General features: G+C 40.5%; 1 protein-coding gene across 7 annotated transcripts in view; it reads left to right on the forward strand.

Moving 5' to 3' along the window:
- LOC134223847 (interference hedgehog-like) overlaps positions 1–13,031 on the forward strand; it is a 238,468-nt gene that overhangs the window by 84,225 nt on the left and 141,212 nt on the right. The window contains exon 2 of one of the 7 annotated variants that reach the window (XM_062703061.1): positions 3,410–3,472. The exons of the other annotated variants lie outside the window; for them this stretch is intronic. The gene's annotated coding sequence lies outside the window, so the exon portion shown is untranslated. The remainder of the gene's footprint in view (positions 1–3,409; positions 3,473–13,031) is intronic. 7 annotated transcript variants of the gene reach the window in all.

Consider the following 13,031-nt stretch of genomic DNA (forward strand, 5'->3'; position numbering starts at 1 on the left):
ATTATTTTTTCTGATTTTGATGCTTGACGGATGTTATGAGCCTGGAAACCTCAACCCACGATAGCAGTTTCGAGATCAGTAGATCAGATTTGATGATAGTTAGAATATGTACTTTGTTAAGTTTTAGATGTTTGATTATTTTTTCTGATTTTGATGCTTGACGGATGTTATGAGCCTGGAAACCTCAACCCACGATAGCAGTTTCGAGATTTGATGATAGTTAGAACATGTACTTTGTATAGTTTCAGATGCATGATTATTATTTTGTCTGATTTTGATGCTTGACAGATGTTATGAGCTTGGAAACCTCAATCCACGATAGCAGTTTCGAGATCAGTTTACATCAGATTGGACGTTGGTTAGAATATGTAGATTGTTATTCCGGAGCGAGATGGACTCCGAGGCATTTTTAATTCTGGAGCGAAAGGGACTCTGACGATTTTTTTTTATTGTGGAGCGAGAAGGACTCCAAGGGAACTTTTGTAATTCCGGAGCGAGATGGACCCCGAGGCATCTTTTGTTATTCTGGAGCGAGAGGGACTCCGACGAGTTTTGTTATTTCGGAGCGAGAAGGACTCCGAGGCAACTTTTGTAATTCCGGAGCGAGAAGGACACCGAAAAGTTTTTGTTATTCTGGAGCGAGAAGGACTCCGAGGCAACTTTTGTAATCCTGGAGCGAGAGGGACTCCGACGAGTTTTTGTTATTCCAAAGGGAAATGCACTCCGAGGCATCTTTTGTATTTCCGGAGCGAGAAAGACTCCGACGAGTTTTGTTATTCCGGAGAGGCATCTTTTGTAATTCCGGAGCGAGAAGGACACCGAAAAGTTTTTGTTATTCTGGAGCGAGAAAGGACTCCGAGGCATTTTTGTAATTCCGGAGCGAGAGGGACGCCGACGAATTTGTTATTCTAGAGCGAGAAGGACTGTGAGGCAACTTTTGTAATTCCATGGATGATATACTGCGATTTTGGTAGAATAGATATGTAATGGGGACCCTCCTTAGGCGTGCGGTAAGACGCGCGGCTACAAAACAAGACCATGCTGAGGGTGGCTGGGTTCGATTCCCGGCGCCGGTCTAGCCAATTTTCGGTTTGGAAATTGTCTCGACTTCCCTGGGCATAAAAGTATCATCGTGTTAGCCTTATGATATACGAATGCAAAAATGGTAACTTGGCTTAGAAACCTCGCAGTTAATAACTGTGGAAGTGCTTAATGAACACTAAACTGCGAGGCGTCGCTGTCTCAGTCAGTGGGGGATGTAATGCCAAGAAGAAGAAGAAGGGCTTTGGAGCTAATGGAAGTTATTCGGAATTGTTTCACAAAACAAAAATTCAGACAAGAAGGAAGATTGGGTTTGCCCTCTGACCACCATAGGTTGTCCGGTAGTACTGGCAGATGACATTGATTTCTTGCAGATGGCTTGAACAATCAATTTTCAAAACGTAATAACATTTTTGGTAGACCTTCTAGCTATGCAACTTATTCGGGAAAATGTTTCGGAATCTTTCAGATTACATGCTTATGTATTGAGTCACGTGATTGACGATAAATTGAAGCCGCTAAGAGCAAAAATGTAATAGAATACGTTTTCCCACAATTATCATTAGTAATGGTCGAGCTTATTTTAATAATTTTAGCAGTCATTATTTTAAGACGACGAACCCTTACCCTTCTTGAGTATACTAGTCTAAATGAAGCTTAGCCTAATTTGCCAACATTGCAAACCTGTTTTCGTAGTCTTACGAAAAGGAACATCTTTATAGTGTTGCAAGTATTTTTGAAACAGGATCGTCGGAGTACCTTCTGGTTCAATCGACCATCCAATATCAAATCCGAATGTCTGTCACGGTTGAATGGTTCCACAGTTGCCCCCCTCTAGATACTCCCCTCTCGAATGGATGCTGAGCAGTTAACAACACGCGGTGGGAAAACTGATCAGAAGACACGGCATCAATTTGGTTCGGAGATTGATGATTCACGGTTGTTTCATAAATAAAGCAGATCACAATTTTCTCGCTGGTTCCCGTTGTTGGGTTGTGGCGATGAATCTCGTTTCCTTAGACCCGATTACAACAATGTGTGCCCGTCTTTCCATTTGGGTTCCTTTCGCTGCCTCCTGTTCCACATAAATGCCATTGTTATGCTAGCAGCGAGCAGAGCAGCAACCCCATGCTATCGAGGGTTTGACCGGAGAAAACAAGTCATGGCCAACTATCTCTCCCGATGCCGCGATTCTGCTGTGAACGCGATTAAGGCCAATGATCAATCCTTTTGTGGGTGCGGATGCGGAGTGCGCTGTAGTCGTTCTCAATAGCGATCGAAGAAGGCGATGATTAAGCAAAATCGTACTCGGAATTCCAATAAAACGTGCGAGGGCGGATACGCGAGGAAGGGCACTTGTTATTGCCGCGATGGTACTAACAATAGGGGAAACTAGTGGAAATCATGCTGATCTCCACCTTTCCGTCATTATTCCGATTGATGCGAGGGAATCGAGAGGCTCATACAGGAGGAAGGGTTCTACTTCCCCATACATACGTGAGTGGCAGATGACGCCGATGACCCAAAGACAGCAATTTGGATGACGGCACTCAGTGGAGCCAATAACAGAGCCTTAAGGAGATGGCGAAGATCGATTTTTTGGCGACTTGAAGTGGCTCGTGGATCTTGCTACGCCTGCGCGTTCCAACTTGACAGAGAGAAGGCATAAATTTGACGCTGGTTTTATGGTTGGGCGATGCTGACATCGAAGAAACATAGCGTGGAAGGTGGAATAGACGCAGAAGGGAGAAGATGAACTACATTCGGAAAACAATAAATAATTATAGGAACGATGGCTGCTCAGCAGCCTGTCAGCTCACTGCGTTCCTTCTTCGCAGGCCATTTGTGTTTTGGCACCGTCTTTGTCCGTTCCGTTCCGTTGGTTTGCTGTTTATGGGATAGGGAGGATAGGAAAACACCGACCGAAAGGGACTGGATGAGGGGAGCAGCAAGCTGGACAAGTTTCCCGTCCCGAGATGGTGATAACGATCGGACGTGTTTCTGCTCAGCTGCCCCGGGAGAACCAAGAGCATATAAATCGACGGTTTGTGTTTGCCTTTTTTGAGCGATCGGGCGAAGGTAATCGGCTTCCTGGGAGCTTCCATGAACTGGAAGCATCGGGAAATGAGCACAGCACGCTTCCAGGGAGCAGATTTGATTTTTTGATTGGGTGATTGGAATGGGAACAGGAGGTAGAGTGGTGGAACTACATAGTTTCGATTTTTATGGAGCGCTGAATTTTGACAGGATTTGGCAATAAAAGTGACTAAACCCTGCTCTGAATTAATAATTGCACAACTCATTTCTCATTTCGTTTTTTTGGCACGTGATCATAAACTAAAATCTATTTTATTTTCTTTCGTTGCAGGTGATTTAAAGGATGATTTGTGTGTTTTGGATGACTCAATTTCTGGACTACGGTTTTAGATTGGTATGACACATATTAATGTGTATTAAAAGGATAACATTTTATTTTTCAAAAAGTGAAATGTATCACAAGTTTTGATTGAATTAGCGTATAGATGGGTTTCAAGAATCCTGAAGAATAGAAAACTAGGGGAACGGTTCGCCACTCCATCTCATAGCTCCTATTTCCATCCCATCAAAAACAAAGCAATGGAAATGAATTTGGTTTGTTTATTATTTTTGTGATTTTTTTCAGCAGTGAGCACGCATGTTGACAAAAAGAAGCGACGAATTTGGTGCCGTATTCCTTTGTTTAGCGATGAGATATGTGCAGTGAGATGGAGATCGGAACAGTTCCCCTATATCGCCAATGCGCCGATCATGGATTATTATGTGTTATTGTGCCTTTCTCGACCCATTCAATTCGTTTGATTTCACATTAGTTAAATACAAACCACAATTTCTTTGAAAATTGTGGAATTTCTCTTTTAAAGTTCTAAAAAAGATTCTTTTTGAATGGGGATATTCGAGAAAATCGAAGAATTTTTTCAGAATTTCTAGCAAAATAAATGTTTTTATTCTTTGAAAATTACATAGAAAGTTCATTGGAACTCGCACGGAATGGACATTTGGTCGTAACAGGTCGTTTGGTCGAATAGGTCATTAGACCGAAAAAGACGCTAGGCCGAAATAGTTGTAGGCAACTCATCAATAGGATCACAAGCATCATCCGGAAATGGCAGCCGTCCATCTATCGTGTTATACCTGTAAGACTAAGAAACGCCACACTGCGCCTCACTAAGTTTAAAGACTAAGGCCAACTCTTTATATAAGGTATACTGCCGCTAACCGCAAGTCGAGCACATCTGTATATGGAGGCCCATGTACAGATGTGCTCGACTTGCGGTTAGCGGCAGTATATCAGATTGAAGGATACTTGTTTGCAGTTTTCTTCCCGGGCCATTCTTTCCCTTCCCGCTATTTAGTGGCCACCCGTTAATTTGGATTTTTTACAACAATGGTATTAATATTCAAAGTAAAATCCGTATTGGACTAAAACATATTCATGCAAATGAAATGCAAAGGTTTCCGTACCGTCATTACCGATATTGCATGGATTTGCAGTCATTTGAAGCAAACTAAAAGTAAACCTTGTGTGGTAGTGAAATAGCACTTGCCGTTTACTATACATATAAGCAAATATGCAATGGCTTTGAAAAATCGAAATAGACGTGATACTGAGAGTCGAATCAGTAGGGTAAGACGGTATAATGCGCCCCAACTGGCCAAAACGCCCCACTTTGATTTCTAGAAAACTATAACTAAGAGTGAAAATCACTTGGTACCTATAAATATTTGTAAAACCATTATCCTATGTGAATATGGGAGTATTTTTGTATTACATAATAAAAATAATAGAAAAATACAAAAAGTTACAGTTTTGATGTAACTTTCAATGTTTGTTTGCTCAACATTCTGGAGCGACGCTAGCATACTTGCACTGGAACACTCAGTTGGGCAACCAAATATCATTTCTCAGTGGTCAATATGATATAAAATTGCTTCCATCTTCAAAAATGTAACGTTTTTCAAAGATATATTTCACTGCTAGACTAGACTTTACTAAGGTGGTGCAGATCAGCGCTGCGTGTCACTAGTTATCTCTTTCACGCTCCCGCTGTTCTTATGCAACGCAAATAGTGACGTCATGTGTTAACAATTATATTCAACGAGATGTATTGCATTGCTGCGTAATTTTCGACGTTATTAATTGGCGCTTTGTTGCATGAAGAAGAAAAAGAAGAAAGATGATGTTTAAAAATTTTCGCACAATAAAACATACGAGGATATTTTTGAAACTCTTCTCTGAAATTCTAGAGAAAATTTAATTAAAAACGGTAAACTGTACGGGGTTGGACTTTTCTTATAGGGACACGGCAGGTATTTCCGTCCATCGTCGTAGGGGCTAAAACCAACGAAAACAACGTCCATTTGCTAGAACTCCACTATAGCAGAACGTTTCTCCTGAGTTTACGATTTAGTAAGGATGAGTTTGGCAAAAAAGTGTCTCTTTTATCGGTTTTCGAGGCTATGATGAACAGACGAAAATGCCTGTCTTAACCTTACTGTGTATTAAGTATGATATCACAGAATAAAAATTGAAATTGAAATATTATGTTTATTGTGCAGTAGAAAACAAGACTAACTCAGTACTGCTTACCGTTTTCAATTAAATTGCTTCTAGTGTTTCAAAAATCTCTTCATATGTTTTCCCTTGCGAATATTTTTGATCATCATCTTTCTGCTTCTTCTTCTTCTTTCTTCATGCAACATCAAAGCGCCAATCACCAATGCTCTCGCGGCGGTATGAACGGAGCTTAAAATGGGAAAGGCAACACTAGCGCCACCCAATCGGTAGACGGCTTCAAGAACTACATCTCATTTCAGGGGGGTGAGGACGATATGCTCTTACAAAAGATATTTTTGGTAACTAGATAAACATTGTCGCTGTCGTCGCTGTCCGGAACATCTTTTGCTGGCGAGGATAGGGGATCTAAATGTCAATGAGGGAAAAATACATACGGTTTGACAGTTAGGTACCACACATGTATGACAGCAGAAAAAAGGGAACCGAAGCGACAATCTTTATCTGGTAACTACAATATCTTTTGCCCTTTACCAACTGAACACAAGCGCCGTCTTACCCTAATCAGAATCCAAGTAGTCGGGGCAATTGTTTTCAAATTTTCCTGGAGGCTCCCGCTTGCTAATTAACAGAATAAACTCCACCACGGCATACAAAAACAAGGTACTATCGACACATTCACTCACTGTAAACAATTGACGTAACTTCTATCGCTGTTCAGGACGAAGCAAGCCAACGCTCTACGATTGAGTTTGGCCTTCTTTTGCACTCGTTCATACTGCAATTTTGAATGAACATGAACCTTGTAGAATCTAACTTTCAGCAAGCGGGAGTCCCCATGGAACATTGTTTCGTGTGACATTCTTCGTTTTTTACTACGTGGGTAATTTCAGTGAACCATCATCAAGGATGACCGGGATGAAATTGCCGGTAAAAAGAAATAGATATGTTAGTTAATAAATACAGTCGCCTCTCCACATCTCGATATTGAAGGGACCATAGAGATAGGGAAATAGGAAATGGGTACTAGATCCAAAAAAGGTCGTTGCTATGAAAAGCGACAACAAAACAAATGTCGTTTCCTGTTGATGTGTTTGTTATTGTCCAAAGATGGTCTAGTAGCCTAAACATTTGAACATATCGACATAAGGAGAGTGATTTCTGAACAAAATATGATCAGAACTAGGGTGGTCTAACCGGTAGTACCGAAACCGGTAATACCGGTATTACAGGCCAATTTTGGGTACCGAAAATACCGGTTTTAGCGACGGAAAATACCGGTATTTTCGGTATTTCAATTGTTACTATCAGTATAAAAAATCTGGAATAATTTTCACCTACATGTATCAGCTCAACTACCTGTATTCGCATATCTGTCCTTTATGAATAAGAAATCCAGCATAGAAGGGACAAATATTCGATTACAAGCACTACAAGCAGTAAAGATTCATCGTGCAAGAAATACAATAATTAAATGCGCGCATGAGTAACTTTGGCCAAGTAAGCAATAATGACGACGTTCACGATAGAACAAAAATCGATCAACATCGTCATTATTCATACCTATTGCTTCATTCTCTTAGCCGGAGATCACATGTGAAAAACGATTTTCTGCAAAAATATGCCCGTTCTGAATTCGGAAAAGAATTTGAATTAGTGGCTGATGCAAAGGTACGCTGGAATAGCATGTTATCTATGCTTTAAACTATGCCATGAGTTGAAACTTTAATACAAATTTAACTTCAGTGATGTTGGTGTTGGTGAAATAATTCAAGCCCTCGAGCCTGTTCAAGCTGCTCCTCAGATTCTGCACTCCATATGAAGCCGATGTGGCGCTCCAATTTATGTTGGAACAATTATCAAATCAAACCACATAAATTTTCGCCACTTATTCGATACTTTTAAGGAACGAATCCAAGAGATACGATCCAAATTCGCCGATCTTTTTGATTTTTTTAATAATTCTGCCGTGAAGCAATTACCAAATCAGAAACGATTTTGGCATTTTTTTTTTCAAGGCATCCAGAGCTACTTTGATACAACAAGCGGACGGGATCTTGAACATTCAGTGAACAAACAGTGCGATAAGGTGTTTCAAGTGGCTCCCGCTTGCAAATAATCAGAATAAACTCCACAATATTATTTTACAAAATAATTTCCAAAATCAATTATAAGTTGTTTGATCACTGCCTGCACTTGAAGAAAGCAGAAACCGCGTAAAAGAAGACATCGTGCATTGGCTCGGAGCCGCTATGAAATTAGAACGAGCTGGACCTTGGATCAAGAGCATAAGGTAGGTGGATTGTTCTCCCAGCCACCCTAAGCATGGTCTTGCTTTGTAGCCGCGCGTCTTACCGCACGGCTAAGGAGGGCCCTATCTGGCAAAGTTACATATACGTTATTTTTCTGATATTTTAATATTAGCTAGTAGATTTCTTCAAGACTCTTGAAGGAAAAATGGCAATCTATAATATCGAAAAGTGGCGCATGTTTACATCACCTTCCCAATTGTTGCAGTATAGTAATAAGTTCCTAGCTAGTGTATAAGTTGTTGCTGCAGACACATCTGAACATTTATTTTGAATATTTATTTTGAACATTTATTTTGTATTTTGAATAATAATTCTATATTTCCAAAGAAATGCAAATTCTCACAAACGCGAAAAGAGTTTTTTAGATACTGGTTTTCAACCATATACAATTTCATTGGTTTTTCAAAGGTCATTAAGACAGTTTGCGTCTTGAGTTTGTGGTGAAAAACATCTTTGACTGAAGATAAACGAATATCGGCTTTCTTGGGGGCCATCTACACAAAATTTTAGCCAAATTAGCCAAATTTTGCGTGACGTAATTTATGGATTTTTTTCGTTTCTTCATTTTTATTCCTCACTCACTTTTCGCGAAAATTTGTGGTAAGCAATTTCAATAAATAGTGTTTTGACGGGAGTAATTAAAAAAGAACGATTCCAAGCACGAAAAATATGGAGATTGTAAGTAAAAATATGGAATAATTTTATCGTCTTATGAGTTTTCCCTTGTTTTTCATCGCTTTTGTTTCTTTCTTTTTCTTTTTCTCGTTCCAGAGAGCGAGTAATGGCGCTGAAACCTAGGCCTATATGTACACTGATGTGCATAAATATTCGTCATGTTTTCATAGTAATCTATCTGAATTTATGCGTATACTTTTGCCCATCAGTGTATAAGCCAGGGCACTAGACTAAAAACTGTGTCCCATCCCAAGACGTCGAGGTCCCAAGGAGTGTACATTAATCTTCTTAGCAAAGTCACTCCCAACGATTCGTCAATCATCTTTCCCCCTAAATGTGAAACGGTTGGTACGGCTGTCCCCGTTTCTTCCTTTCGTAGATTCAAAACTCTTCGTTGATCATGTTATTTATGACTAAATAATCTGATTGCCGGGGAATTATGGATTATCTCCCAAATTCAAGCCTGCACGGTGGGCCTGGCCGTTTTAATACTTGTGTCATGTTTATATGCTGCAAATATTAATGCAGACAAGAAAATGCTCGGACCAACAACCAACATTTCCAGGATGCTTTCAATACTGGCTGTGCATGTGCTAAGACAAGACAAGACAAGACAAGACAAGCGGACGGGATCTTGAAGCGTTTAATCATCTCTGATGCGATCGTTGAAACTGAGACAACGACCATACCTGATGATCGGTACGAAAAAGATGCCTCTATGGATATTTTTTCTAGTTTATGATATAAAGAACAACTTGTGAAGAGACTGTAGCAGAGCAAAACACTTGCGCTGCTGATGGCAAATACGTTGACGGCAGGATCCTTGCATGTAATCCGTAAGGAATTCTTCTACTATGCATCTGAAGGAATTAAGGGCAAGTATTTGACACTGATTTTTGACGGTCTTGGAACTATTCGTCCAACTTCGGTTCAACCAGAGAGGGCATTCTCAGTAGTTGGCAACATTGCCAACAAAATCCAATGCGGATTGGGAAATGAGTCGCTTTAGTTTCGCTTAGCCCAGCTCAACAAGCAATGATTTTAACATCTGAAGTTTGTCAACAAATTTTGTTTTTCATCCTAAAGTCCAAATCAAAAATTTTTCTTTTAGTACCTGAAATTTTCACAAAAACCGGTATTCTACCGGTATTACCGGTATTGACTCCACCAAATACCGAATACCGGTATTTGTCAAAAAAGGCCAATACCGACCACCCTAATCAGAACCCATCGAGATAGAGGGATATCGAGATAGGGAGGTTATCGAGATGTAGAAAGCCCAAAGATTGGAGGGACTGAGGAAACCATCGACATAGGGAGAGATATCGAGATATAGAACTCTCTACATAGTCAACTGTAGTACATGTTTGTGAAAAAAAAATACACAAAAGCTAGCAGCAAAAGAAATAGTGGTAATGTCTTTGTCTCAATCTGCATAGGAAAAGGACAATGTTGCATGCCATTTTTCTGCAACAAACATGATACCTCATTGTGGTGAACTTTTCAAATTGCGATTATTTGTATATTTCAGAAGCAAAACTGAAATCATGTGATATACCTAGGTATGTTTATGTCTCAATATTGACAACTGATAAAATATACAGATATAGAGTCCTCACACTATTATAGATCAGCTAAACTTACTTATGGATCCTGTACACCTCCGGTGGTGTAAAGGGCCGACTTGAAAGATCTCCATCCTGAGCGTTGCCCGGCTATCGCTTTAACCTGTTGCCAGGTTAGATTTCGGTCGACTTCTTTTATATCTTTATTGAGGCTTCGCCGCCATGAGCTTCTGGGTCTGCCTCTGCTGCGATGTTCAGCTGAGTTCCAATCTAATACTTGTATACAGATTTCTTTTCCGCCCCTACGTAGAGTGTGGCCGACCCAGCCCCACTTCCGATCCCGAATTTCTGTTGCTATTGGCCTCTGGTGACTACGACGATGGGATGGAGCTCGTTGTTTGAGATCCAGTTGTTAGGCCACCAGGCCCGAATTATATACCGCAGGCATTTGTTAATGAACACCTGCAGTCGTTGAGTGTTCTCCACTGATACACACCATGTTTCGCTAGCGTATAACAGCACAGATTTTACGTTAGAGTTGAGAATTCGTATTTTGGTGCGTTCAATCATCTGCCTGTTTTTCCAGATATTTCTTAAACTCGCAAAGGCAGCCCTTGCTTTCTTGATCCATGCGCCTATGTCGATCTTGGTACCGCCGTCTGACGCCATTTGGCTACCAAGATATTGGAACTGGTTGCCAGGCTACTGTGAAACTGGAAGGAGACACCGTTTTTACATCCAACGATTTGGTTTTGTTGACGTTGATGACTAGACCTGCCGAAGAGGAGCGCTCGGCAAGGTCGTTGAGCTTACTCTGCATATCAGAGCGCCGTTGCGTGAGGAGTACAACGTCATCAGCCAATTCGAAGTCGTTTAGGTGCTCCATGGTTATAGGCTGCCATAACAGCCCGCGGTTTGGTTCACGGTCATTCGCACCTACCAGAACTTCGTCGATTACGATGAGGAACAGTAACGGTTATAGAATACATCCTTGCCTCACACCAGCTACGACCCGGATAGGGTCGGACAGGACCCCATTGTGCAGCACTCTACACGAAAAGGCCTCGTACTGTGCTTCGATGAGGCCGATGATTTTCTCAGGAACCCCCTTGCGTCTCAGGGCGCCCCACATATTCTCGTGATTGAGGCGGTCGAAAGCTTTTTCGTAGTCAATGAATACCAAGTAAAGGGACTCTTGGAATTCGTTGATCTGCTCCAGAATGATACGGAGCGTGATGGAGATCGGAGATCAGCTAAAGATCTATTTATTAAATCAAATTCGTTCGTTCCAAATTGCCTTTGCATTCTGAGGAATTTCCATTGGAAATTAGAAAAAAAAAAAAATTAACGAGGCTTTCAGCCCGTGGGAGTTTGAAGGAATTCTCATGAAAGTTCTTGTAGAAATACAGAGTAAAGTAATTGCCATAAAAACTCAAAATATGTTGACTTAATAATTCAAAGAAATTTTCTTTGGAAATTAAAAAAAATGTTTACGATCTGTTATGATCATGAAAAATATTCCTGGCCGAAAGTGCTGGGTCATTGAAGGGAGTGGACCTGACTGCATATACCTGTCGAATTACGAATCTCTCGTTCTCTTTTCAAACACCAGACCTAATGAACACTTCATAAAAATCCTGATGCATGTTAGTTCCCATTCCGAAAGATAACAAAAGCCAAAACCCCAACAAAGTCGGTGAACTGTTGTTCTTTGGAATTTCTTTAGAATTGTGCAACTATATTCATGCACGACACCGATGATAACGAATGCACCGAACAGAACAAGAAATAAAGTAAACGGCAACGCATAGTGGCGTCAGCTTGGCCAAATTCGAAAAAACAAGTTTTTTTTCTCTTTTGACCTATTTGAATTTTTGTTTTAGTTTGAATTAGAGGAGTTGTTTTTTAATTTCTTTCACGCTCCTTGTCTGTACTATTTCAAAACATATTGCTCCGCGTATTTTTCAAATACACTCTATTACACCCGGTTCTTTTTTTTACACGGGTGGGTTTTAGTTGATTACGACCTTTAGCGTTGATGAAACTATGAGTTAACCCCATGGAAAAATTCACGAAAAATCAAAGAAAATTCAGGTGGTATTTGAAAAGCTGTAAAAATTCAGGTTAACCGAGAAATTCAAAAATACCATCCGTGTAAAAAAAAAAATTGGGTGTAATCGAAACATTGCAAAATGTTTTGGTCAGTGTGACACAATTTTAGTAACAGACGCGTGCTCTATAATCTCTAGTGAATTCAAAATTATTTTGAATATTTTGTCACAACTCCACGCACGCAACGACAACGATTCGTACCATTCTTCCCGATGCTCGTCACGGTCGGATTCATTCGGTGGGAAATTCATGCCGAAGAACTTGCGATGTTTCTGTGCCCTGTTTATGTTCTCGCTTTTCACCTGATCGGAATAAAGCCGCGGGGTCGTGCGGGAAGGCCCGGTTGGTTGGTTGGTCGGCCGTTGGGTAATGAGATGCATGTGAGAAATGATGATGATGGGACTTTTTCTTTTCTTCTCTGTTCGAGGGAAATGAGAACACGGTGGTGCTCCATCGGTGAATGCATTTGCCGCAAACAAATAAACAAACAAACGGACGTTTGAATGCACAAGTTCCTCATTTCGAATTCATGGCAAGTTGCGGAATGTTACACTCGGCTGGAGGTTACACAGAACTACTTTTAAAAAGAACCATCGCTCTATCTGTGTGGAGATAACTTTCGCTTTTTATTTTTTCCAGTCATTGAATAGTGAGAATCACAGAAAGATGTGAACCATTTGAAAGAAATGCAATCACCTGGAGTGTTGGGATCTGACATTGAGCTTGTTTTTACATGTAAATATGTCAGAGCAAATTGTTTCGATGAAAGGTTTT

The sequence above is a fragment of the Armigeres subalbatus genome, chromosome 3 (genome assembly GCF_024139115.2).
Source record: "Armigeres subalbatus isolate Guangzhou_Male chromosome 3, GZ_Asu_2, whole genome shotgun sequence".
Classification (NCBI taxonomy): Eukaryota; Metazoa; Arthropoda; class Insecta; order Diptera; family Culicidae; genus Armigeres; species Armigeres subalbatus.